Source organism: Lutra lutra, chromosome 4, assembly GCF_902655055.1.
Source record: "Lutra lutra chromosome 4, mLutLut1.2, whole genome shotgun sequence".
Classification (NCBI taxonomy): Eukaryota; Metazoa; Chordata; class Mammalia; order Carnivora; family Mustelidae; genus Lutra; species Lutra lutra.
The window spans coordinates 4,766,506-4,792,814 of NC_062281.1; the positions used below are offsets into that span (position 1 = coordinate 4,766,506).

The 26,309-nt window shown below is 48.0% G+C and overlaps 1 protein-coding gene across 1 annotated transcript in view; it reads left to right on the plus strand.

Moving 5' to 3' along the window:
• The first annotated feature begins 6,072 nt into the window (after positions 1 to 6,072).
• The window catches only part of FAM135B (family with sequence similarity 135 member B), a 272,589-nt gene continuing 252,352 nt past the window's right edge, over positions 6,073 to 26,309 (plus strand). The window contains exon 1 of the mRNA XM_047728395.1: positions 6,073 to 6,239. The gene's annotated coding sequence lies outside the window, so the exon portion shown is untranslated. The remainder of the gene's footprint in view (positions 6,240 to 26,309) is intronic.

The following is a 26,309-nucleotide window of genomic DNA, read 5'->3' on the forward strand; positions in this document are numbered from 1 at the left end:
ACACAGGGGGCATACGGCGGAAGTGGGGGTCCGATTCGGTCCGTTCGATTCTAATGCCTGTGTACCTTTCACAAGGACACTGCTGGTCTGATTGGGACTGGACAAATGCAGGATTATCCATGTGTTAGAATGTGCGGCCAGAACCTATTAAAATGTTCGTATAGACTGAACTCTGTCTTCAAAAAATGGCTAAGCTGCACTAACGTTTCATGCGAGGATTGACAAGGACACCCTAACTCCGTCCACGTTACGCCGGCACCTGCCCTGCCTGATGCTGAGGGCTGGTTTCAAGGATCACATGACGAACAAAATGTGACATCAGTTCCCCCCAGTTCCCATAATGTCATGGGAAAATGTCTTCGACTCTTAGTTAGTGGAATTATGATTATATGAGTATTTTAATGAAACTGATCCTTACAAATTGGTCAGATGACTGAGAGAGACCTCTGTGAAATACACACACACACACACACACAGTGGCAGGAATTAAAGGCAAATGAGCATATGATGGAAACACAAGAGAACAAGGAAGAAAGGTTGAGCGACCACTTTTGCTGGAAGAAAGTCTTCACCAGGCCGATCTCTACGTAAACCCGGTTGGCCCCATGGAACAAATACTGGCGTAGTAAAAAATGCCAATAATTTTATTTGACTTTGATTTATAGTCATTATCCTTTGTTACAAAATCTGCCCTAAGTCTATTTTTGGACCATGGCTCTCAGTACCAGGCTATTTTGTCCCCCAGGGAGAGTCGTCGATGTCTGGAGGTCGTTTTGGTTGTCCCAGCAGAGGGCGGGATGGTGCAAGTGGTCTGTAGGGGTAGGGGTAGAGGTAGGGGTGAGGGATGCTGGGGGACAGTCTACAGTGCACAGGGAAGCCCTTGTGACAAAGACTCCTCTGGTCTCAAGCATCAGGAGTGCCGAGGTGGAGCCCCATCATCTCAGAGGATGACAGTGAGGTCCCTACAGCATTCGCAAACAGCAGCCGCACAGATGACGGCAGCAACGCTCCTAAGAGCCCAGAGGCAACACGTCATCATGGCAGAGAGCAGGGACTGGCTGTTCGCATCTAGGCTGGGCCCTTCGAGCTGAGTCCTTTAGTCAAGGGCCGCTGTCTGGTCTCCATTTCCTCCTAAGAGGCTCTCGTCAGGTTGATGTGCAGATGAAATGAGCTACTGAATGGCGTGCGTCAGAGCTGCCCGAGCCAGACGCGTGTCCGCTGCTCTCCCCGTTGCATGCGCTGCAGAGAAATCCATGAGAGCCGAGTGTGATCAGACCGAACCGGGAAGGCCTGGGCTGCGGGGCTGGTGCGCCGCCGAGGAGCTCCCTTCCAGACCCATCCCAAGGCATAATGGCCTTGGCCTCCTCCTGAGGCCCCTCCCCGCCCCGTGCCAATCAGACCGGCTCTCAGGCGAGTATCTCTTCCTCAGTCAGTCAAATTGAACGCGGTAACCGAGCACCTGCCGTCAGCGCAGAGATGGCTCAAACGAACTTTTGATTTTGGGCCGGCAGGACAAGATGAATATGCGAGAGGAAAATCAAATCAAAATCTATTCAAGTAACGTTCTAAAATGTTTTTGAGCGTTGTCTCGATGTTCCAGACACTGTGCTATGGGATGGGTAAAATTCTTTAAGAATTTCCTGCCTAGAGTCCTCAGTCTAGTGCGGGAAATACATTTTTATATAAGTGATTACACTACGGAGCTCTGAGACCATCCTCCAAGCATGTGTCAGAGGCTCAGTGGAGGAGGTGTGGACACAAAGGTAGATCTGAGCAGGTTCCATGAAGGAAGGAATATAGAGACACAGGTTTGTTTTTTAGTTTTGTTTTTTTTTTTAAGATTGTATTTATTTATTTATTTGACACAGAGAGAGAGGGAGATCACAAGCAGGCAGAGAGGCAGGCAGAGAGAGAGGAGGGGGAAGCAGGCTCCCCACTGAGCAGAGAGCCCGATGCAGGGCTTGATCCCAGGACCCTGAGATCATGACCTGAGCCGAAGGCAGAGGCTTTAAGCCACTGAGCCACCCAGGCGCCCCGAGACAGAGGTTTGAAGCACGGGCAAGAATTCATGGATAGTCTGGGGCTTTCTGGAGAGTACAGGAGGCTTAGTATTCTGGACCAAGCAGAGCAAGGGCGCTTGCGAGCGGGAATCCGATGTGAGCTGCACAAGACTGTTAAGCCACGAAGGTTGTAGCTTATTCTTCGAGTCTGGAGTCACTCCTGAAGGATCTGAAGAGGCAGAGTGATTGAGAATTATATTTTTTAAGTTTATTTACATATTTAAGTAATCTCTACATCCAATGTGGGGCTCAAACCCATGACCCCAAGATCAAGAGCGGCATGCTCTACCAACTGAGCCAGCCAGGCGTCCCCAGAGGGACATTTTTAAAAGTTCAATAGGATGTGGATGGCAGAGGGCAACTGGGGATAGCATCAGGGTTAGGGAGATCTGTTAAGAAATTACTCTCGTATTTCGGATAAGAAATCGGGTGCATCCTGGGCCAAGGTGGGGGCACAGGGTGTGGACAGAAAGTGTGGCTATTAACCTGGCATCTCAAGGACCCCTTCTATCTCCTCAACTCAGTCTAACATTAAAAAAAAAAAAATAGCTCATGTACATACAGAGCCCCTACTGCGCATGAGATACTGTTCTAAATTTTAATCCATGTAAACTTGGCAGTAAACCTGGACGTATATTTTGTTATCATCCTTGTTTTATAGAAGGGGACCTTGAGCTACAGTTAGGTCGCACTACAACTTAAAGGACACCCAGTAAGGGAAGAGCGACGCCAGACTGGAAGGCCAGGCAAGTTGTCTCCGGTCTCAATTCTACTAGCAGGAAGTGAAGTTTCTCTCTCGGGGATTTCTCTTTTCCCAAGTTCTTATAAAAGAGCGGCAGGGTGGGGGAGGGGGGTTGCTTACCCAGCCCCAGCGGGAGGCTATTCCAACTTCCTCCCCATCCTGTGGAGACTGCTGCCTCTGATAAGAATTTCATGACAGTTGCTTCTCCTTGCCACAGGATGTCACCCTAGAAAACCTGCCTTCTGGGACAGAGGGAGAAAATGCTGGTCCACTTTGCTCTGATGCCGTCCTCATCTTGAACGGGCTTGAGCCCCTGCAGCCCTGTGACGGAGGGCAACCTCAATCCCCCAGAACCCAACTTGGCCAAGAGTAGCTCCTGATGAGCTCTCTGTCTCAGTGCTCAGCTCTCTTCAATGGGGTGTCATCTTCCAACTGCCCCAGAAGACTGCATCAGGCTCAGCATCTGTCCCAGAATCCGTGTCCTCCTGTCCTATCAGCAGATGCTCACCTCAGAACGTCAGGCTAAGATTCCACCCCTTTCTCTAGACACCATTACTTGCAGACTCCTGTTGAAGAAGATTAAAAAAAACAAAAAAAAAAACCAAAAAACACTGTCGTAGAGCCCAGCCCCGGTTATAGATGACTCTGAGAGCTATTTACTTGGTGGAATTGACAGAATTTGGTATTTAATTAGATGTGTGGGAGCTGAGGTGGGGAGCGAGAATGAGGCAGGGACCAGGAAGCCTACGCTGATGTTGGGTTTCTGACTCATGTGCTGGGATGGATGGTGGGTCATTCCCCGAGAGGGGGGATGTCAGTGGAGTTTGTTTTGCTTTTGGGCCAGTTCCACTTGGGCTCACCCCAGAAATTTCCCTTGCAGACCTCCTATGGGCCCCTAGCTGCTCAGCTCACACTGTGGGTCTGAGAAGGTACCAGTTTGGAGTGGGACATTACAGGGAGCCCATCCATGAGGATGGATGGCAGTGGGTCAGGGAATCCCTGGGCCCAGAGGACATCACTCCAGCCAGATGATCGATGGGTATCACATTGGCCACCATGGACCGTAGCCACCATGATTGCTATCGTGGGGAAGACCCCCGGGTACTGACACAAAGATTACATCCACGCAGCTCCCTCGTGCTGGCACTGGTGACCTGGCCTCCTGGAGGCCTCCGTTTCTGTCTCTGTGTCCTCCTCTCTCCTCACCTCCGGTCCATGGGCATAGCAGGACTGAAGAGGAAGACTTAATAAGTCATAGTACTATTGTGTCACATAGGAACCGGGGCAGTGGGAGGAGTAGGTCTTGGGATATGTCCATAGGGAACATGTTGCATGTAAATTTATCCCAAGGTTCATTAGGATTCTAGACACAGATGGTAACACATTATGCATGTGCGTAATTTATTTTTGGTTCAAAATAAAGTATAATTGAAAGACTCTATCTCACCCAGACCTTGTGCCCCCAGTCCTGCTCCCACCTCAGTCCCATTAGCTAACATCTACTTCACAAGTGTTTTACACAGCCTTCCAGCGTATTTTTATGCCAATACAAGCAAATTCAAATAAACATTGGTGTCTCCCTGCTTCTTCCCCAAGAGTTATCTTATTACAAGCACTGTTCTGCACTTTGCTTTTTCACGTAACAATATATCCTGGAGCTCTCTTATCCCCCGATTGAAAACTATAAGGATACAAGCAAACCCTGTGCTCCTGTCCTCCATATCTGCGTTGTTGGGGACCATCTAAGGCAGAGGAGAACGCTGGGGACTTGTGCTGACTTTCAAAAATAAGGTTGCCTAAAAATGCAATGTTTATGGCAAAATAAATGCGACATGATTTTGATCACATTTTAAAGACAGAAAAATTGTGAAAGAAAGGAATCCATTTTCTCTATGGAGAAATAAATATTCAATTATTGGCCACGCACCACACATTTATGGAGCACACGTGTTGTGCGAGGCTCCACTGGGTGCTGTGGGAAGGAGAACAAGGCGGACAGAAGGTGGCCTTCCGCCCTCCAGGCCAAGAAGGCAGCAACACCATCCTGACACCCCTTCTTGGAGCTTTAACGCCCACCTTAGCCCCACCACCCACACTTCGGCCGGGTTGACTGCCAACTTGGCCACCCAGCCTTTCTCCTGCTTAAGATTCTTCAGCGGCTTCCTGTTGTCTTTAGGGTCGAATGCCGCCCTCCTCACTTGGCTCTCAAGGCCCTTGCAGACCCTGTCCCTTGAACCTCTGCGGTCCACTCTGCTCCCTTCTGCTGCATCGCAAGCGCGGGTCAAACCAGCTCTGGCCGCCTGGCCTCCCGGCCTTTGCACGCCGGGTCTTCTCCTTCCGGATGGAATTTCCTTCCTCAGACTTCACCTCTGCGCCTTCTTCTTGTCCCCTCTTTCAGGTGTCCTGCCTTGATGACCTCCCTCCGCCCCGACTGGATTAGCCGGGGTCGCAGTGGCTGCTGTTTCTCGGTCACCCGCGCGTTTCTGGTTGGGATGTGAATTGGTGCAGCCCCGTCCGTCTGCGGGGCTGTGCGCGGGTCTCCGGAGTCCCGCCCTGGCCCCCCGCCTGAGGCTGCTTCCTCATCTGTGAAGCCACGTGTCCCCAGGCCTTCACAGGCCTGTCCCTCTGTGCCGTGCCCGCGAGGGATGCTCAGAGGACGCCAGCTGCTCCATCCGTCCTCAACCCTCGCCTCTCCCCGTGGGCCGCATCTCGCCGGTGTCTGAGCCGGCCGGCAGCGGGTGGGCAGGGCGAATGGGGTCGCCGGGCGGTGGTCCTGCGCTCAGAGCTGTCCCGGGGCACCTGCCGGGCCGCCTTCGGGCCGCTCCCCCGAAGCGCACCCGCGACCCGGCCGGGGCTCCGGGAAGGGCCTCGCGCGCCGCCGCCGCCCAGCCCCGCCACGCGGGAGGGCGCCTCCGGGCCGCACACTGAGCATGCTCGGGCCGGCGGGCGGCGGGGGGGGCGGCGGCGGCGCGGAGAGGGCCGGGGCGGGGCGCGGGGTCGGGGGCGGGCGAGCCGGCAAGCGGGCGGCCGCGTCCCGGCGGGGGCGGGAGCGGAGCGCGGGCGCCGCGCAGAGCCGAGCGGGCAGGCAGAGCGCAGCCGCCCCGCGTCCTCCTCCGCAGTGCCGGCGGCCGGCGCCCGCCCCGCGCCCAGCCTCGCCGCCCGGCCCGGCTCGCGGGGCTGCCCGGAGGCCGCGGCCGGGCAGCTGTTGCGCCGAGAGGGGGCAGCTGCGGAGTTCCATAACCATAGCAACCGCATCAGCACCGCGGCGGCGGCGGGCGGCAGCTCTCGCTCCTCCTCCAGGCAGCCTCGCCGCGGGCACCGGAGACCCAGCTCGCGGGCGCCCGGACCCCGCGCAGCGCCCACCGCCGCTGCGGAGAGCGGGGAGGGAGGCAGCCGGCGCGGCCCGGAGCCGAGGGGAGCCCTGCAGTGGGAGGCAGGTAGGTGAGAGCGCTGGGGTCGGCAGCTGCAAACTCTCCTCGGTGGCAGTGACGTTTCTGGAAGCGTGGTTGCTAGTTGGATGGCTTTCTGTTACTTAACAGGGATTCCGCCGCGAAATGTGGTTTATCTCCTTCGGTCTACACCCCCCCAACCCCCAAGCTCTCTGTCCTCTAGTCTTCAGGCGCATCCGGGCAGGTCTGAGAGGGCAGGAGGGGAAATCTGGGGTGATAGGTGGGGGGACACGCTGGTGAAGGAGGTGGTCCCCGCAGAAGTCCCAGATGGAGGCTGAGGGAGCACGTCCAGACCTTGATACAGGCAGCTCCTCTGAGCCCCTGAAGCCCAGGCAGGTTCCGGAGAGACCGGCGTTGGGGTGAAGGGGGCAGTGGTAAGGTTTCTCTGCGATCCGGGCTGACCCAGAGACCTGTTCTCCCTGTGGTTTGGCTGGGGGTGGGGGGTGGGGGGGCACTGCAGCTCAGCTATGACATGGAAAAGGACCAGAGCGCACACCAGCTCTTGATGTGTAAAGTCGGCTTCAAACCCAGCAACCGGAGGGGGGAATTTGGACGGGGGAAGTAGTAACTATTACCGTTTTGGGACCCAGGTGTATCCCTGGAGTTTATCATGTTACTGCCTTTGACTGTTGGTGATGGAGTGGGAATTGATACAAAATTATAAGTGAGCAACCAAAATGTCTCTTCCTTTTCTCCTCACCTCATTTCTGCCCCCTTCCCCCATTGTCAGCAAAACAAGACTCCCTGGAGTATAATAACACTCTTTGTCCCCTTGGCCACCCAGGGCTCTAGCCATTGGCAGACTATCCCACTTGGAGACAGCTAGGGAATCTCGCTTCAATGCTCCCTTTGAACTAGAGAAGCATTGGTTTTTCATCAGGTTCTGAGGCTCCTGGTGTTAAGAGATGGATGTGTCAGAGCTGAGAGGCACCTATCCCCCGGAGGGATGGACTGCTGTTGCTGCGTCTTCTGGCCAGAAAGAGGGGTAGACATTTGGGCAATGATTCCAGACACAGCTCCACGGGGCTGGGGCGCCAGAAAAGCATAGAGAAGGGTGATAAAGTTAGGTGAATAATTTCGATTTAAAGCCTCTTGCATATGGGTAAGTGGGTCTCTGGGTAATTTCTGGGATGGGCAGCCACTGACTTCTCCATTCTTGCCCCGGGGGACAGTGGTAAGTCCCAGTTAAAAGGCCATGTTCTTTAATTGGTCTTTTAATTTATGCCGTACTTATGTTGCTGGAGGGGATGTGATTTGACCAGCATTTCTTCTGGGATTCACGTCCTAATGAGAATGATATTATTGTATTCCGGGCAGATGGTAAAGTCTAGAGAAAAGAGGGCAGGACTGAGGAGTCAGGAGACATGGTTTTGAGCTTTCATCTCACCATACACTTGCTACACGACCTTGGATTGCTCTGCCTTAGTGAGACTCCATTCTCTCGTCTGTGGAATGGGGACGTTCATAGTCCTTGCACGCCGCCAGGCACTTGTGACAATAAAGTGGGATGATGGAGAGGATGGGTGGAGAAAGGCTTTTCAAAATGCAACTTGCCACGCACATGAAAAGAATTATTCTTTTCTGAAGAAACTCCCTTCCTCAGATCAGCAAATCATTAAACAGACATCAGCTGTGAAGCGGGGGTAGAAATATTGGTCAGTGACTCACAGCTGAAACGCTGTAGTCTGGTCCAAGATACACTCAGGGAAATCTAAAGAGGCCTTAATCGGGGGAAACACGGCATGTCATCCTTGTTTACAAATGTTGAAGGTCAAGAGCTTTGGCGTCAAATGCAGTACTCGCGTTTGGGAACACTGAGGTCTGCTCACCACAGAGTTAAACTAAGTGGTCTGTAGTGTAAGTGGGGATTTGCGCATAGTAGGGACTCATTTAGATGTTGGTTAGGTAGACACACTGGGCACGTTGTGAGGCCCTCGTGGGCGGATTCACCTTCATACAGCTCTGCCCTGTGATGGTAGGTGCTTACCAAATGATGGCCCAGTTCGACAGAGTGCTTTCAGTTTGATGTAATTGTTGAGGGAACCGTCATTTCTGGAATGAGCCAGGACTGTCTTCTTCTATTCTCTGCTCTTTTATACCCTGACTTTTGCTCGCACTGGCCTCTCTGCCTAGAATGAACCTTTCTCTCTCCCCTCTTCCCTTCATGACAATTCAAATGCCCCTTCTGATGGGAAGCCTTCCTGAGCTCTGTCCCCTGTGCTCCCACGACACCTCGGGGCTGCTTTGTGTCACACCTGAGCTGGGTCATGTTGTCATTGCTCCAACATATGCCTGCCCTGGTCAGAGTTCATGCTCCCCAGAGGGCAGAGACCTTTCCTTATTCTACCATGGTTGTGGCCCCAACACCTGGCAGATGACCGCCCTAGTGAGTGGCTGAGTCCGTGGAAAGGCCTTACCTGCAGCACACCCACCTGCCCGGAAGAGTCTCGCACAAAGGCTGTCCCACCCACCTCCCCCCGTCTCAGTAAGTGCAAGCCTGAAGGATGCTTGCTGGGTTGTTGTGCCTTATTTAGGGTTAGCCCACTGAAGCAGAGTGAAGGAGAACAGAAACACATATTTTGCCTTAAAATGCTCATTTTTTTTTTCAAGTGGGTACTTTAGAATAACTCTAATCTAGTGTTGAATGGCCTTCATAGAACGTTTGCTGAAAACAGCTGATGGAATATTCTAAACTTAAAATGCATTTCTCTCCTTTCAGTTGCTTTCCTTGATTTCAGCTCTAGTATTATGGAAAGGGACATAGGTTGGAGCAAGAAAGCCTAGATTTGAATCTGGTTCGAAGGGGACCCGGAACCAGGACACTTGCTCACCGCATCCCTCCATTTCCTCATTTGTAAAACATGGATGGTATTACCCATCCAACAGCGATGCCGAGTGCTTGGAGGGAATGGATAGCCTTGCACTAAAAGCAGTTCATGAACTGTAAATTACTCTACTCAATACGTTATTTATTTTCCTCAATTATTTTTTTGTTGTTGTTATGGAAAATGAGAAAATCTCTCTGTGTAGTTACACAGCAGCAGACAAGACTGGCTGGAAGTTCTGTGTGACCTTCAGTCAGTCATTTTGTCCCCATCAGCCCTTTGCCTTCTCTGCATGGCATTGTAATGACAGATACCTTTCAGGATGTCTTGGGAAGATGCACACTAAGACCAGTGCCATGCCTGGCCTTAATATGTGGTATTGATATGTCCAAATGATATATATTGGAATATATATATTATATATTGTATATATATTGTATATATATATATAATATATATATATAGGAATATGTGGTATCTATCATTTCCAAATGATATATATGATCGCCAACCATAGAAAGTTTCGAGTTTTTTGAAATGCCCCCAGTGCATTTCCTCCTTATATTTTACCTACTTTTCTTATCGGGGGTTGTTGGGGGTGGGGAGAAGGAGAACACTAATATCCTCAGAGCTGAGTTTCTCATGCAAGACACCACAAGAGAGTAGATAGAATAAGCTAAAGACTTAGATTTGTGCGCTGACTCGTCCCTCCGGCTCTGACACTAACTTATTACAGGACTGCTGACCTGGGCCATCCCCTCACCTTTCTGGGCCTCGGTTTCCTCCTCTGTAAATGGCCTGGATGATTCCTGTGGCTCCATCTAGCTCTGCTTTCTTGTCTCCATACACTAGTCTCTGTTTCTCTTCACCAGAGCTACACCTGTGGCCCCTGCCTGGCCTTTCAGTCGACACTCCTCACTTGTCCGAACCTTACACCTTAATTCACTGTAACTGCCATATCTATCTATCTATCTATCTTTCTTTCTTTCTTTTTTTTAGGATTTTCCTTTCCCTTGTTCCCCAAGGCTATCCTGGGACTTAGAAAGTGTTGAATACTACATTCTCCCCATCCTCATCCCAGCCCAAGTCTTATCCAACCCCAGATAAGATGCTCTACTGCTCTGTCCATGTTGCAAGTTCTCCTTCATTCAAAACAGAAGAAACTAGGGGCACCTGGGTGGTTCAGTCGGTTAAGCGTTGGGCTCCTGGTTCTGGGTCAAGTCATGATCTTAGGGTCCTGGGATCAAGTTCCATGTTGGGCTCGCTCAGCAGGGAGTCTGCTTGGGATTCTCTTTCTCTCTCCCTCTGTGCCTACCCCCCACTTCAGATAAAATGAATAAATAAATTCTTAAACAAAGCAAAAAAATACAGTAGAGAAACTGTATGGTTGAAGTCCACTCTTACCTGAGAGAGCCAGAGGACATTCGCGGACATGTCTAATATTTGCCGAGCTTCCCAGACTCTGGGTGCTCCACAGTGTCAAATGTTTCTGTTCAAACATGAATCATTTCCGGACGGCTGCACACCAATCTCAGGAATGATTCCTCAGGGGGATTTTAGCACCACAGAGGAGACTGGTGCTATGGGCCATGACTCTTTCCAGTGGCCTTCCACCTCTGGTGTGGATGGAGAGGCGCGTGTTGTGCCCAACAGGGAAATCTGAGTCCATGGTCTGCTCTGGGCCACTCATCCTGCCAGGCCCTGAGAGTCAACCATGAACAAGAAAGGGACCTGCCCCATGTAGCCAGGGGATGGAGACAGACAAGAGCAAACCAGCCAATGCAGAGTTCTGTGGGGGAAAAAAAAAAAAGGAGGTATTTTTAACACATTTCCTGGCAGGGGCTGCCAAGGAAGGCTTCAGAGAAGAGAGAGATCCTACGCTGAGGACTGAGAATTTCTAAATGGAGACTGCAGGGAAGGGCCATCGGAAGAGGAAGTGACACACAGCACCGTGGAAGCAAGAGGTAGCCGAGAAGTGAAATGGATGAGAGGGCTGGAACCCAAGGAATGGAATGGTGTTCCTCGAGGCTGGGGAGATCGATAGGGGCCACATCTTTGAGAGTCTCGAGAACCATGCTAAGGACTTGAGCTCTAACCGGAAGGTCATGGGAGCCATGGAAAGATCTGGAGTTGTGCAGAACATTCGCCCTAGCTGCAGAGCAGAGGTTGGGTTAGAGAAGATGGTTCAATGAAGAAATATGGTGGCCTCTTAGGCAACTTTGTGGATAAGAGATGATTGAATTTAGGCAGTGAGAGTTGGGATGACTCTTCCTGTCCTGTACAATGGACGGGAACTAGTGAGAGAAGGAATGCTGAGGAGGGAGAGATGGAGAAGTGTCAGTTCAGTGAACACACTGTGTCATTTATCTGAGAAATATCAGTGGGACACTTGTGACCATTGGTGTAGTTCAAGGGGAGGGAGGGGTCAAGGGTGACGCTCAGGTCTTTCTTTCCATCCCTTCAATAATCATTCTGGTTCAAGCCCCTTCATCTCTCACTTGGATGAATACACCACGCTCTGAACTGTCCTCCTTGCCTCCACCTCTGCCACCCCAGTCTGTTCTGCACATGACAGCTACAGGGATCTTTGTCACACTAAAATCAGATGTGATGAGAACATTTAGCAGATTTCAAGGATACCGCACAGTACTGCTACCTGCGGTCACCATGCTATGCTTTGGCTCTCCAGAACTTACTCATCTTTCCTACCTGAAACTTTGCACCCCTTGACCATCCCGAGCCTCTGATGACCACATTTCTACTCTCTGCTTCTAAGTTTGACTGTTTTAGCTTCTGCATTTAAGTGAGATCATATAGTACTTGTCTCTCTGTACCTGGCTTATTTCACATGGCGTGATATCCTCCATGTCTGTTCACATTGTCACAAATAGCAGGATTTCTTTATTTTTTCAGACCGGGTAATAGCCCATGCTATGTATAGGTCACATTTCCTTTACTTACTTATCTACCGATGGACGTTTTGTTTGTCTCCGTGTCTTGGCTACTATGAATAATGCTGTAGGGAACACGGGAATGCAGGTATCTCTCAGAGATCCGGATTGATATCTCTTTGGACATATACTGAGAAGTGGGATTGCTGAGTCATATGGTAATTCTACTTTTAAATTTTTTGAGAAGACTTCATGCTGTTTTCTGTAATGGCTATACCCATTTACTTTCCCACCAACAGCGTACCTCCCCACCATGCCTCATCTTAATATTTTTAAATTAGAGTCATTTTAACAGGTGTAAAGTGATATCTCATTATAGTTTTGATTTGCATTTCCCTGATGGTGAGCGATGTTGGACACTTGTTCATGTACCCACTGAAGACAGGTAGGAAGACATACAGATGGAACTTTTTTGGAAGTATGTTGAGACAAGTCCTTGGCCTATTTGGGGGGGGGGTAATTTGTTTCTATGCTATTGAGTTATATGTGGTCCTTACATAGTTTGGATCTTAACCCCTTATCAGATACATGGTTTGCAAATGTATCCTCCCACCCTCTAGGTCTGTTTTGTCTCTGTTGATTGTTTCCTTTGCTCTGCCGACACCTGTTAGTCTGATGTCCTCCCACTTGCTTATTTTTTGCTTTTGTTGCTTGTGATTCTGGTGTCATCACCAAAACCTCATTGCCAGACCAGTGTCAAGAAGCTTTTCCCCTATTTATTATTTTAGGAGATTTTCAGTTCCAGGTGTATGTGTAGATCTAATCCATTTTGGTTTGTGTGTATAGTGGAACATAAAGATCCAGTTTTACTCTTTCAACATGTGAATATCGAGTTTTGTTGGCTCTCTTGATGCGAGAGACCCTTCTTTCCTCCTTCTGCATTCTTAACATCTTTGTCAAAGATGAGTTAAACATGTATGAGTGGCTTCATTTCTGGGCTGTCTTTTCTGTTCCATTGGCACGTGTGTCTGTTTCTATGCTAGTATCATGCTGTTCTGATTACTAAAGCTTTGTCACATAATTTGAAATTGGGAAATGTGATGCCTCCAGCTTTGTTCAGCAGTGAAAGTGTTTTATACTGGGAAGACAGAGACACACAGCATTTTGGATTTGGGTTACAGGATACAGGGTACTTTGGAGGTGGGTAAGATGAGAAACATAGAAACTTGGCGGGAGGCTCTTTCAGGAAATCCAGGGTGTATGCAGGTAATGATGACTGTAGCCAAGGCCAAGGTAATAGAGATGAAGAAAGAACAACGTTCTAGAACAACAACTCTAGAGATATTAAGGCAGTAGCAGGGTGGGACGTATTGGACGAGCAGCACACATTATCTAAAAGCAGAAAGGCATCAAGGGTGACGTTTAGTCTTCTGACCTGGTCTCAAGGACTGGCCTTGTTGCTGTCTCCCAGCCTGGGGACACAGGCAGAAGAACAGAGTCTGAAGGGGAAAATGATGAGTTCTGTTTTGAATAAGTAGATTTTTAGGTCTCTGAGGACATCTATGTACATTTTTAGGCAATTAAAGATCTCAGTCAAGCTCAGAATAGAACTCTTGGCTGAATATAGACTTGGGGAATCATCAGCACGGAGACGCTCACTGAGAGCATGGGAGTGGATCTGATCACCCAAGGGAAGGATATAGCATGAGCAGATAAAGATGTTCTTTTGGACTCACCAGGTCTCTACCACTGCCCTTTCAGAAATAAAACGCAAACAACGAACACACACTAGTTTCCTCTTGCCTTCCGAGCTTCTTCCTGTGATTCCATGCGGCTGGCTAGGACGCGTCTCCGCTGACATTTCTGTAGCTCCTTCTCTCCCTCGTCGAAGAGTTTTCTGTTAGAGCCCTTCCCAGACCACCGGCCAAAGAGCTATCTCTGGCCTCTGGCCGCGGAACTCGCCGTGTTTTTCTCCTTGACATCCATCCCTGTGTAAGCACCGGCAGTGTTATCACAGACGCGTTTGTCTGTCTTTCCTATTGGCTCTCTTTTCTGTAAGGTGGTGAGCTCCGTGGTTGCAGGACTGGGGTGTGTTTACAGTGGCCCCGAGCACTCAGAGCATTTCTGGGCACTCCGTGAGCATGTGGCCAGTATTTATCAAAGAACATGTGGAAGAAAACAACACCAGGAATCTTCAATAACGGAATAACAATTTTTCAATGAGAAAACGAATAACTGTGGCCTTGTGTGAGTACCATTCAGAAATCCTGGTCAGATGGTCGGCTTCTAGCTCAGGAGAACTCTATTGTCTCTTTTTTCCTGGGACTGACTGGTCTTGTTGGAAAACTGAACGTCTTGCCTCCTGGGGACGCACAGCCCTCCCCGCACGTCCCCCAGTTCCAGACAAAACAGATTGGTTGGTTTCCCTCATTCCGACATTTGTTAGCCAAGTGACCCTGGACAGGCACTTGGCCTCGGTGGAGAGCCCTGCCTGTTCGCTGTCTTAGACCTTGAGATTGTAGACCTACAATCTACATCTTGAACACAGAGCCTGAAGTATAGAGCTTGACTGAGGGGTGCTCTTAGCTGAAAGCTGGCAGGGAGGGAGGAAGGAGGAACTAGACAAGGAAGAAAATGGGCATAGACATGTGTGCAGCCTTATCTAGTCTCCCTGCTCACACAGGGAACTCTGGGGCGCACGTGGCCCCATGACACTTTCTACCTTGAGGCAAGGTTATTCCTTAGATGTGACTCCGGGAGACATAGACACCCAGGTATTCCCGGGCAAAGCAGCTTGGTCATCTGAGAAGGATTCTCAGAACAGAGTAACGGTGGGTTGTTATCAGCTAACACAGCAGCTGGGGGATGGGTGCACCAACCTGGGAGAGGGCGTCGGGGTGGGAGGGAATCCGTCATGTTGGCGACATTTTAACTGATATTTCCACTACAGCCCACCTTTCTTTAAGACAAACTGCTGCTTTGGGCCTGATGACATTCAGTCACAAGACCCTGTGATCCTGAGTGCCTATGCCCTAAGGAAGTCACGAAAACATACTATAAAAAAATCTCCTGAATTTTGTAATGCTTGGAACCCAAAGCGCCCTGCTGTGGGTTCCCTTCTTGATTTAGCCATGCCTTCTCCTGCTCACCTCTTGAAAGCATCATGGGTCAGGGCCAGTTGCAGCAGGGGCCCAGCTACCCTGGTACCTACCAGCCTGTCCAGTCATGCACTGGCCCTTTGCTGACACCCTCTTCTCCAGACCTTGATCATTCTGGTACTTGGACCTTGGTTTTCCTCACTACCCCGAGTCCTGCTAGTATCTTGGATGCCTTCCAAGTCCAGCTCCCTGACTCCTGCAGCACCTTGCCCTTCACCTTCTTGGCTCGGAGTGCTTTTCCTGCACTCCACTCAGGCATACCTTCACTCATACATCATGATATATAGACCGAATCATCTCTGGCACACAGCCTTCTCTCTCAGCTCGCTTACTAAATTCTCCCTTAGTGCCATTTTTTATTTCCTGGCAATCTCTGGGCAATGATCTCTCCTGTTTTAGTTCATTCGTCCTCTTGTTCTGTACTCCCCTCCTTAACACCACATGGGCGGGGGTCTACGGCATCCAGTTTCCACAATACTTTTCCTGATACCTGGTAATAATCCCAGCTTCTCTCTAGGATATTGTGTGCTACTTTATCTGTTCTGACCTCAATTTCTTTCAAACAATGAGAATCAGCAACGCATAAGGGATTTTTAATGAAGATTAAGGGAAAAAATAAAAATGAATGACCCAAGTGAAATAAAAATCTGTTGACACCCTTGGTGCACAGTAGGTGTGCAATCAGTGTTTATTCTGATTGGAGGCTAATGTGTCTACTTTAATGTCCACTGAGTGGATGGTGAGATTGACCTTCTACTATGAAAACTGAGGAGGCTGGATGAGACCCTCCTCGAATGGAACATCTCCGCAGGGTGAACCAAGGGATATCCATTAGGAAGGACCTTGGGATCCTCAGTGCAGGAACACTGGAAACGTTCACGTGGTATGGGTCTTTGAGGGCATCAAGCACTAAGTGATAAGCCATCACTTATGTTCAGAAGTGTGACAGTGAGTCATCAGGAAAAACTAAATTATAGTCTGTAAACTCTGCTGAATTAAGGCAGGGGAGTATACTTTCTAAAACGAGATACATCAGAAATTGCTAAAATTAAATATAAAAGTGTTTAGTATTAAAGGGGTTGGTATAAGTTTTCTGGAAAATTAATTTCTGGGCACACGTCATCATAGCTGAGGTATTAGTGTAAGAACGGACGGGGAACCGCGTTGGTGGTTTTGGTGATAACTTGTTGGTTTTAAGTCAGAATATAAAAAGTATCAGAGAGTAAATTTTGAGGTTTTTTTTTTTAAGTTTGTTTAAAAGAAATGTTTAAAGATAAGATTATCCTTGCAATCTTGTGCCCAAGGTAGAATTTATCAAGCTCAGTATTTGAACATGCTGACTTGTGTTGGCCTTCTGAGAGAATAAAATGAATGTTAATATAACTGCTCCTGAATAATAGAATGAAACTTCCTTAGTTTTCTTTCTTTCCCTTTCTTTCTGAAAGCATGGGGATGCTGGCAACAAAAAATGATCATAAATCATTTTTAAGTGACAGGCAGGAGTCAAAGGAGGAGGTGGTACAGATGGGAGGGGCCGGAAATTTCTCTCTAAGACCTACTGCCTGCCAGTGACTATAGTAAGTGCTTTCCCTGGAGCTACTTTTATTTAAACTTCGTGCAGGAGCTAGTACCAGCCCTCTTTAGAGCTGAGACCCAGCGTAGAGAGAGGAAGTGATTTGCTCAGAGTGCCACCGCTAGCTGGAGAAGAAGCCTGGACAGTCTCCCCCAAGTCCATCTGATCCCAAAGCTTGTCCCTTTCAGCCACCATACAGATGTCCCCTAAGAGGGGCATTTGAAAGTTTCCTGTGGGTCATAAAAACAAAACAAAACCCAAAACCCAGAACAAAATTCAAGAATGATACAGTCAAAATATCTGGTTTTTAACCACTCAGCTGTGTGTGAATTTGGGAAAGCAGGTAAGCTTCTGTTTGACTTGGAAGACGAAGGGGGTGAGGAAGCGATTTGTTTGATGATCCTTAAGATCAGGTCTGCTTCTATCGTCTTCTGATTCTGGAATACACACGAAAACTTCAAGGATGCTTTATAGACTTAGGAGCCTGCTTAGGTTAAAAAAAAAATAAAAAGTAGAAGGCGGTGAAGAGAATGAGGAAGAGGAAGCAAAAGAGGAGGAAGAAGAAGAGGAGAAGAAGACTAAAAAGAAGGAGAAAGAGGATGAGGATGATGAGGAGGAGGAGGAGGAAAAGAGGAAGAAAAAGAAGAAGATGCAGTAGTGGTGGTGGTAGTAGTAATCCAGGGCAATCTGTGTTCTCCCTAGTTATTCAGGTAAATAGTCAGAATTCTAGGTGTTTACCTTTCCACGTTAGACTTTATTGACTATGTCAGACCAAAACGAAAGAAAATACATTTAATGGGATTACAGATGCTGCTCTTCCCTTTGTGTTTAACTGAGTGTCCCCTGGATATTTCCATTCAAACTTCAGTGACTAGTGTACGTGTCCAAACTTCTGGGGTGTTGGTGTAATATACTCTATATACCTAAACTTAAAATCAGTATATTAGTTTATTTTTTTAATATTTTATTTATTTATTTGACAGAGAATGAGAGAGAGAGAGACACCACAAGCAGGGGGAGCAGCAGGCAGAGGGAGAGGGAGAAGCAGGCTCCCTGCAGAGCAGGGGGAACCCGATGCGGGACTCGATCCCAGAACCCTGGGATCATGACCTGAGCTGAATGCAGTTGTTTACCCAACTGAGCCACCCAGGCGGCCAATAATCAGTGTATTATTTTTTTTTAAGATTTTATTTATTTATTTGGCAGAGAGAGAGATCACAAGTAGGCAGAGAGGCAGGCAGAGAGAAAGGCGAAAGCAGGCTCCTAGTTGAGCAGAGGGCCCGATGCGGGGCTCGATCCCAGGACCCTGAGATCATGACCTGAGCCAAAGGCAGAGGCTTTAACCCACTGAGCCACCCAGGCACCCCAAGAATCAGTGTATTACTTTAATACACATCTCATTTTAAGTTAAAACTGAGGCTGGGTTGGCTATAGTGTGAGGCTTGTCTAGAGTTAATGGCTGGAATGAAGTGTGCATTGGGCTGGAAGCTTCCTTGGCAGGTAATCGTGGGGTCCTGATCATGGCTGCTGGGCAGATGGAGAGGGAGGTGTTCCTGAACAGGGGTGGGTTGAGCCATTTACAATTGCAGCACAATGTGTTATTGTCCCTGACACACAGGTGTGCGCACGCTCACACATACATACACACACACACCGCACCTGCATCTGGGAAAGCTCTTCACTGAGTCAGAATCACCTCAACGGCCCTCTCTTTGGTGAAGCCTTTCCCTGTTCCTCTGATGGCTGCATCTGCCCTTTCCCTCTGGCCTTCCACAGTGGTTGGGCTTGGCTCAATCCCGGAGTCAGCCCAAGAGCATCTACGGGGCCTTCTGCTCCAAGCCCAGCTCTGCTCTCTTTCGCTCAGCGGAGCCCCACTGCGAGCCCTGACACACCCAGCAGCCATATGCAGACACATTTACCTGAAGGTTGCAAGGAGAACATTTGCCTCCAGAAGGTCCCAGCCATGGTCCAGCTCTGCCACTCACTGGCTCTGTTTGGAGAAGTTAGTGAGCTTCTCCGAACCTGTCCCTTCATCTGTAAGGCAGAGAAAATAAGGCCACTTTTCTCATAGGTGGCCTGGACGATTAAATGCTATGCCTACTACTGCATGCAGGGCACTTAACTCAATGCCTGATACAGTGCCAAAGAGTGGAGAAGGAATGGCTAATTTGTTACTACAGGACGTTTGGTCAAATACATATCATGTGCCTTGCCTCCTGCTGTAGGCTGGGGCTGTTCTTGAGAGCAAGACAGCCTCGCTCCCTCTCTCCTGGAGCTTGTGTTTTTCCAGTGGGTAGAGTAGGGAGAAGCCAGAAATAGCACACAGTCGTTGCTTTCTTCTTTCTGTGCCAGACAGTGCTCTGAAACACTCATTCATTCATTCATGCATTCATTCAGCAAGTGTGCAAACACCTTCCCCGGGCCAGACACTTCACGTGGATTCTCTCACGTAATCTCTGCAGGAGTTTTATGAGATAAAGGCATCCTACCTGTCCCATCCCACCCATGAAGATTCTGAAGTTCGGGGAGAGATCGCGTGACTTGCCAGAAATCACACAGATCAGTCTCAAAGCCCAAATTCCAACTCAGGGCCATTGGATTCCAAAGCTCTATCCTGAGGCTGAGTTATCCAAGAGACACATAGAGTGCTCCCAGATCAGTGTGCGCTGGGATGAGGGGCCCTGCTTCTCATAGGCTCTGTTCCCCATTTTTAAAATGAGAAGGGTTGAAGAGATCATTCCTAGTGTCCTTTCTGCTGGGCTTCCTTCCGCTTACCAATCATTTCTCTTTCCTTTGAATTTGTCCCCCCACTCCTTAGAAGCTGTTTCATTCTCACTTCCCCTCATCCATGCCCATTGCTTCCTCCCATGTGCCTATGATCTCCTTTTTCCCTAATAGACTGGGTGAAATTGGAGACAGAACCCACTTCAGGCCCTCTTCCTCTGCAGGGGTTTCCTACCACTGCTGTACACTAGACATTGATGTCATTTAATTGCTGAATTAGGATTTTATTGCACAACCTGAATGCACGAACCCACAGATACAGGGCAATCCCAGTACGTCAGAGTGCAGTGTTTTGGAACCTGCGGATCAGAACAACTGAGGCATGCTAACAGCTACTCCCCATACCAGGTCCCCCTGAGCTGACAATGGTTGCGATTGGTGCTTGCTTTGCTCCAGCTGTCTTGTGTTCCAGATGGTCCCTGAGGAAGCTGCATGAGAAGATCAAATCTTCAGAGTGATCAGTCCTGAGCTCCACTCCCCAGGGCCCTGGGTCTGGGCATCCAGACCCAGCTAACAGCTGCATTATTTAGCTCGGTTTATTATTAGCCAAGTTTGGCCTGTATAGTTGGTCCCCAGGAGAATCTCTCCAGAAATTTCCTGCCCCAGGGTCTCACTTGCTCAGAAGCAGACATGGAGCCTGCCTAATGGGGTAAGCTCCAGGGGATAAACATCAGGAGTTGTCTTGGTGGGAAAATTAGGTACCCAGGGATACCGCTTGATTCTGTGCCCTTTTGGGCTGAGACTTCCGAGTGCTTTAAAATCTAAAACCAAAACCTGGATTTCATGTCATTTATTCATCCAGGAAATGTTTCTGAGCATCTACCTTGGTCCGAATTCAGTGTTGAGGATACAAAGAAAGATACAGCCGTCATCTTCATCATCACCCCAACAGCTAATGTTATTGAACTTATTTAAGCAGGCATTCTGGTAAGCACTCTGCATGTGTTGAAGGTTTTCATCTGTCAAGTACCCAGCTCCAGGGATACAATGCATTTTATTGTACACACACCTGAGGGTGAGGGTTCGTCCCCTGCAGCACACTGTCCCTTGGACTTGTGTCATCTGGTGGCCCTGGGGCTCTCCCCTAATTTACAGATCAGTAATTTAGAGAAGATTAAGATCACAGCTCTAGTGGGTAGAGGTAGTAGATTCAGAAGTACCTTTAAACATATTTGGAGTGCCAATAAGGCTAGACTCCTGTTCTACAGGTTTCAAGTTATGGATGAGAAGGCAGATGATTAAGACAGATGATCTAAAGGTGATTCATTAATTGCTGGAGCAAAAGCAGCCATGGGGTGCTGTGGAAGTTCAGGGAAGGGAGGAACTGCAGAATCAAGGGAGGCTCCGTGGAGGAGGTGAAGGGTAGCTTGGTCCCGATAGGCCAGTTGTACGTCTACAGGCTGGGGCTGGTGGGGAAGAGCTATCGTGAGGCAGAAGACTAACCCGTGCAAAGACAGGGACCTGCTGAAAGATGGGGTTTCCCGGGGACTTGTTACTAGACCAGCTGGAGTGCCTGGGTCTCTGAGAACATGTGGTGATGAGGAGGTGGCAGGAGGTGGGAGTGATAAGGTTTGCAGGCAACGGCATGGAAAGAGGTGTCATGGGAATGGGTTGAGATTGTAGCTTGTGGTGGGAGAATAAACTGTGTGTAGTTGTGCATCAGTCGGAACTGGCTTTAGCTGTAGCCATGGAGATCCAGTGGCAGTGGCATATCCAAATAGTTGTGTTTTTCTTGTGCAGCCGTAGGTCTGGCTTGTATAGTTTCTCGTGGGAAATCAAGGACCCCGCTCTCAACTTCCTCCTCTGCCATCTTTAGTGCGGAGCTTTCTTTTTCAGATCCGTGCTTGCGAGACCTCTTCTCTGCCATTGGGCATGTGTCCATATTCCAGATGTGTAGGAAGCCGGAAGAGGGGAGAGGAATTGGTGTGTGTCAGCCAAGTTTCTCTCTTTTTTTCCCCCTTTATTATTTTTTAAATTTTTATTGTGGTATGTTAGTCACATAAAATACATCATTAGTTAATTAGTTCCAAGATTCATCGTTTATGTACAACACCCAGAGCTCCATGTAAGTTTATCTCTTTTGATCAAGAAAACCAAAATCCAAAAAGCTTCCTCATAATCCCATCTGAGAGACTTTCACTAACATTTCCTTGGTATGAACTAGATCTCATGGCCACCCTTGACCGAAAGAGCATTGCAAGAGATCCTTCTTTGGGTATGTGGTCGCATCAGAAAACAAAAAACAAAACAAAACAAAACAGCGTTCTCTTTAGTGAGGATGGATATTGGGTAAGAATGCGGCAGTGCCCACTGCTGTGACTGACATGATCTGCTCACAATTACAAAAATGGCTTTGGCATAACCACCAAGAGGCAGATCTTGCAACCATCATGGGTGGGGGAGGTTCACAGTGAACACACAGGTAAATAAGCAAACAGATGATGATAATTTAGGGCAAGGAAATCAGTGGTGAGTGGGAGCCAAAGGAAGGAGTGCTTCACCCAGTGTGGGGCGTGGTCTGGGTAGGAGTTCCCTAAGGAGGTAACCATGAAGCTGATGCTTAGATATTCACATTGATGGGCCAGCTGTAGACCACAGCTGGTACCTGTCCGCTCAGGAGCTATAGGTACACCTGTCCCCTTAGGAGCCATAGCTCCTCTTTAGCAGGAGCCTTTGCACCAACCTCACTGCAGACAGCTCAGGTGCTGAGAGGAACGGCCTGCATTGGGGTCCGCTCTGGCTTAAAGGGACTCATGCTTTTCAGGAGCCATGTGTCTCTTGTAGAAATTCCAGAGGCATCACTTCTAGAGGCCCTGAGTCAGATGTATATCCACATTTTGGGAATCCTGAGTAAGGCACCCCATAAAATATCCTTAGTTCTCCTAGTCCAGATGCAGTCAGCCCAATGGGTCATTTCACAGCGAGCAATGTTGTTAATGATATAGTGGACACAAACTCTCATTCTCTGTTTCCAGGGAAACAGACTAGAAAGTTTATCCAGTGGTTTGGTTCTTTAGGCAGAAGGGGTAAGACAATAGTTAACCCTTTCTCCAGAGCCCTTTAATTTGTATGCTCCTGAAAAGCATGGGAGTGTTTTTGGTGTCAGAGCACCCTGATCAGGATTTTTATTTAGAAATCATTCTTAGGTGGTTGGTTATTAGATAGGTCTATGATGGGCCCACAGACATGGATGGGAGGCTATTTTGTTTCTTATTTATTTTAAGAGACTTCACTTTTTATAGAAGCTTTAGGCTCACAGCAACACTGAGCAGAAAGTACAGAGTTCCCATGTGTCCCCTGCCCCACACCCATATACAGAACACCCACCACTATCCACAACCTCTACCCAAGTGATAACATCTCTTAGAGTTCGTAAGCCCACACTGGCAACATCATTAACCCTGAAAGTCCACAATCTACATCAGGGATTTCTCTTGGTGGTGTATATTCTGTGGGTTAGGACAAATTTATAATGATATGTATCCATCATCTTGGAATCATGCAGAATATTTTCCCCACCCTACAAATTCTCCATGCTCTGTCTTCTCATCTATTCCCTTCAATGCCTAGCAATCATGAATCCTTTTACTGTTTTCATAGTTTTGCCTTTTCGAGAATGTCATAGAGTTGGAGTCCTACAGTGGGTGGCCTTCTCAGATTGGCTTCTTTCACTTGGTAATGTGCGTTTCAGTTGCCTCCATGTGTTTTATGACTTGACAGCTCATCTCTTTTTCGTGCTGAATAGTATTTCATTATCCAGATGTACCAGTTTTTCTGTTCATCTACTGAAGGAATCTTGGTGGGTTCCCAATTGGTGGCAATTACGAATTGAGTTGCTGTAAACATCGTGTGCAGGTTTTCACATGGTCATGTTTTTAGCTCATTAGGTAAATACCAAGGAGCTTGGTTGCTGGATCATAAGGTAAGAAAATGTTTAGTTTTGTAAGGAGCTGCCTGTCTTCCACAGCGTCTATGCCATTTTGCATTCCCATCAGCAACGAATGGGAGAATGCTCCATAGCCTCTCTAGATTGTGTACTGTATTTTGTTTTCCAGGTAAGATATGGTGGGGCCTGGAGATGGAGGAAGCAAGTTCTAGAATTCTTGCAGATTTCAGACTGACAAAACTTAGTGATGGATTGACTTTGGATGTTAAGGGAGTATGATGAATCTGGATGACTCTGGGATTCCTTTGACGGAGACAAGATGGAAATAATGCTACTCACAAACACAGAGGAATGAAGGAGAAAGGCCTAAGCTTTTAGAGCTACAATATGGTGTCTCCTCTGGAGCCACCTGCAGAGTCCATGGCTGTTGGGAGAGGTCTGTGCTGAGGTCAGAAATACAGGTGGTATTGGCATGAAGACCGTAGTTTGATCCGTGAGATTTGAAATGACTCCCCAGTTAGAACATATGAATTCTTTCCTGCAGAAAGATAAGAGAAGCAGGAAGAAGACAGAAATAAATCTCACACAGGAAGAGGGAGTTAAGATTGAGTCCCCTCTAGACCTCTAGACACTGGCCTCTGTACTTAGCACTTGACCTTTCCTCCTTTGTCTCTATAGCTGTGTGAGATGGGTAGGTTTATTATTCTCATTCTGCAAAAGAGGAACTGAAACTCAGAGAATAAATTATTTGCCCAAGGTCACTCAGTTAAAGAATAATAGAACTGACATGTTATTTGGAGTCTGTCTGGCTTCAGAGTGCTCACTCTGCCCAGCCATCTCCATCATCCTCTACAAATGGCGCTGCGACTGGGCACGTTTCAGCTCTCCATGCTGGGAAGAAGGAACCAGGGTTGTGTTTACTTCCCGTTTTCTGGCTGACTCCATACAAGGATTTGGCAACCCTCAGATAGAATCACTGAATCTATTTAAACTTTTCCCCAAGACAAATTGATGAAGTCAAATAAAACATGAAGTACTGAACTTTATGCAATGTGCATAACAAATCCATCCCAAGGTGCTCTTTGTAGCGCTGTGATCCCCCGGGGTGGCTTGTGTTTATAGTTTATGCACAATTTACATAATGCTTGGACTGAGTTAAAACAATAAAATTACAACTGAGTAGACAATCGCAGGCTCTTGGGCTCACTCCCTTTCTCTCTCACTCTCTCTTTCTCTCTCAATGGTAGGTAAAAAAAAAAAAAAAAGAAAAAGAAGTAATCCAAAAATAATTACCAGTTGGTCAAGGGCAATTCTGTTCTTGTTTGTTTTTCTGTTGTTTCTTAATCGCTCTGATGATGACTGATCTCTGGGTAGTAAGCTGGTGAATTACTAGTGCATTATTCTCTTTGGCAGCAAATAGCGGCCTTTAGTACCCAGAGAGCCTTTACGAAATTGCTGTAAAAGACATTAGGCAGAAGCTGCTTGAAGCAATGGCTTTGATTCCTTATTGTTCCTATTTCAGAAGTGACCATCTCTTAGCAGTTAGAAAGGAAATGGTTACAAGAGCTTGGATCCCTGAGGCCTATATTTCCAATAGAATATAGGCTCTGGTGGGAAGGAGCAGGACAAACCTGGAGAAATAACAGTGATTTTATCCCAGAGAATTGTGTCAGGCAGACCAAGGATGCTGTGCTTTCTATATATATATATATATATATATATATATATATATATATTATTTATTTATTTATTTATTTACAGATTGTTCTGTCGCTGCCAGGGTGTGGCTACAGATTGGTTCAGGCTGGGTATGAGTCTGTACTTCTTATTCTTAACACATAGTTTCAGATTCTCCTACTGGATCACCCATTCATTTTCCTTAGCAGGAGCAGAAGTCACTCTGCTCACATATACCTCTGTTAACCTTAAAAATAAAACTCTCAGTTATTCCATAAGCAAATGGTTTTTTTCAAAAGTAGCAGAGAATTGCAGTTTGGGGCACGCAAGCCACAGAACAAAGCAAAGGAATGCTCTTTAAAGAGAGAAGGGGGAGTTGGGAGGTCTGTTGTAAACTCAAAGTCCATAGGAGTAGCAGGGAGAGTGAAGTGTCGTAGCTTTTCATTGGCTGAGCCTTGACAGTCTCCCATTGGCTGTGCTGTTGCTGGGGGCAGAGAGGGTCTGTCCTCTTTCTGGGGTAGTGGGCTTGACTTGCTAGGTAGGACTTGCAAAGCGCAACTCTTCTGGTTGGGTCTGCAGTTGACTAGTGGTGAAGCCTGAGACGGCCTTTGCTGGCTCGTTAGTCCACTCCACTTTAGTGAGGTTTCCCTTGATTAATTTTCACACCTCTCACCACCCCATCCCTAGGCCATCTCTACCTTCTAAATCTTCTATCTCCATCCTTTCCATCATGACCCTGGGGAGGCTCAGCTCAGTTACAGGGATGGTCTCCAGACTCCAGATTCCTCCATACATGCCAGCCACACCCTCTTCCCAGTCTCGGGTTCATCGGAATCTCTCAACATGCAGATGTGTCCCTGTGCCTCCCACCTCTCGCTAGGAAGCCCTTGGATATGGTCAGGTGCCATCAAGGTCATGTGCTTCAGTGTTGCATTTATAACCATCTCTGTCCCTCAGCCCCACATTCCCCCTACTCTCTAATCCTTTGTTTCCCAAAGCAGTGGTTTCTAGAGTGAGAGGCACATATTCCAGGGATTGCTTAAGAGAATTCATTGGGGGGTGTCTGGGTGGTTCCCAGATGGTTAAGTGTCTGCCTTCAGCTCAGGTCGTGATCGCAGGGTCCTGGGATAGAGCCCTGCGTTGCGCTCCCAGCTTGATGGGGAGCCTGCTTCTCCCTCTCCCTCTGCTATTCCCCCTGCTTCTGCTCTCTCACTATCCTCTGTCAAATAAATAAACAAAAAAATCTTTAAAAAAAAAGTTCACT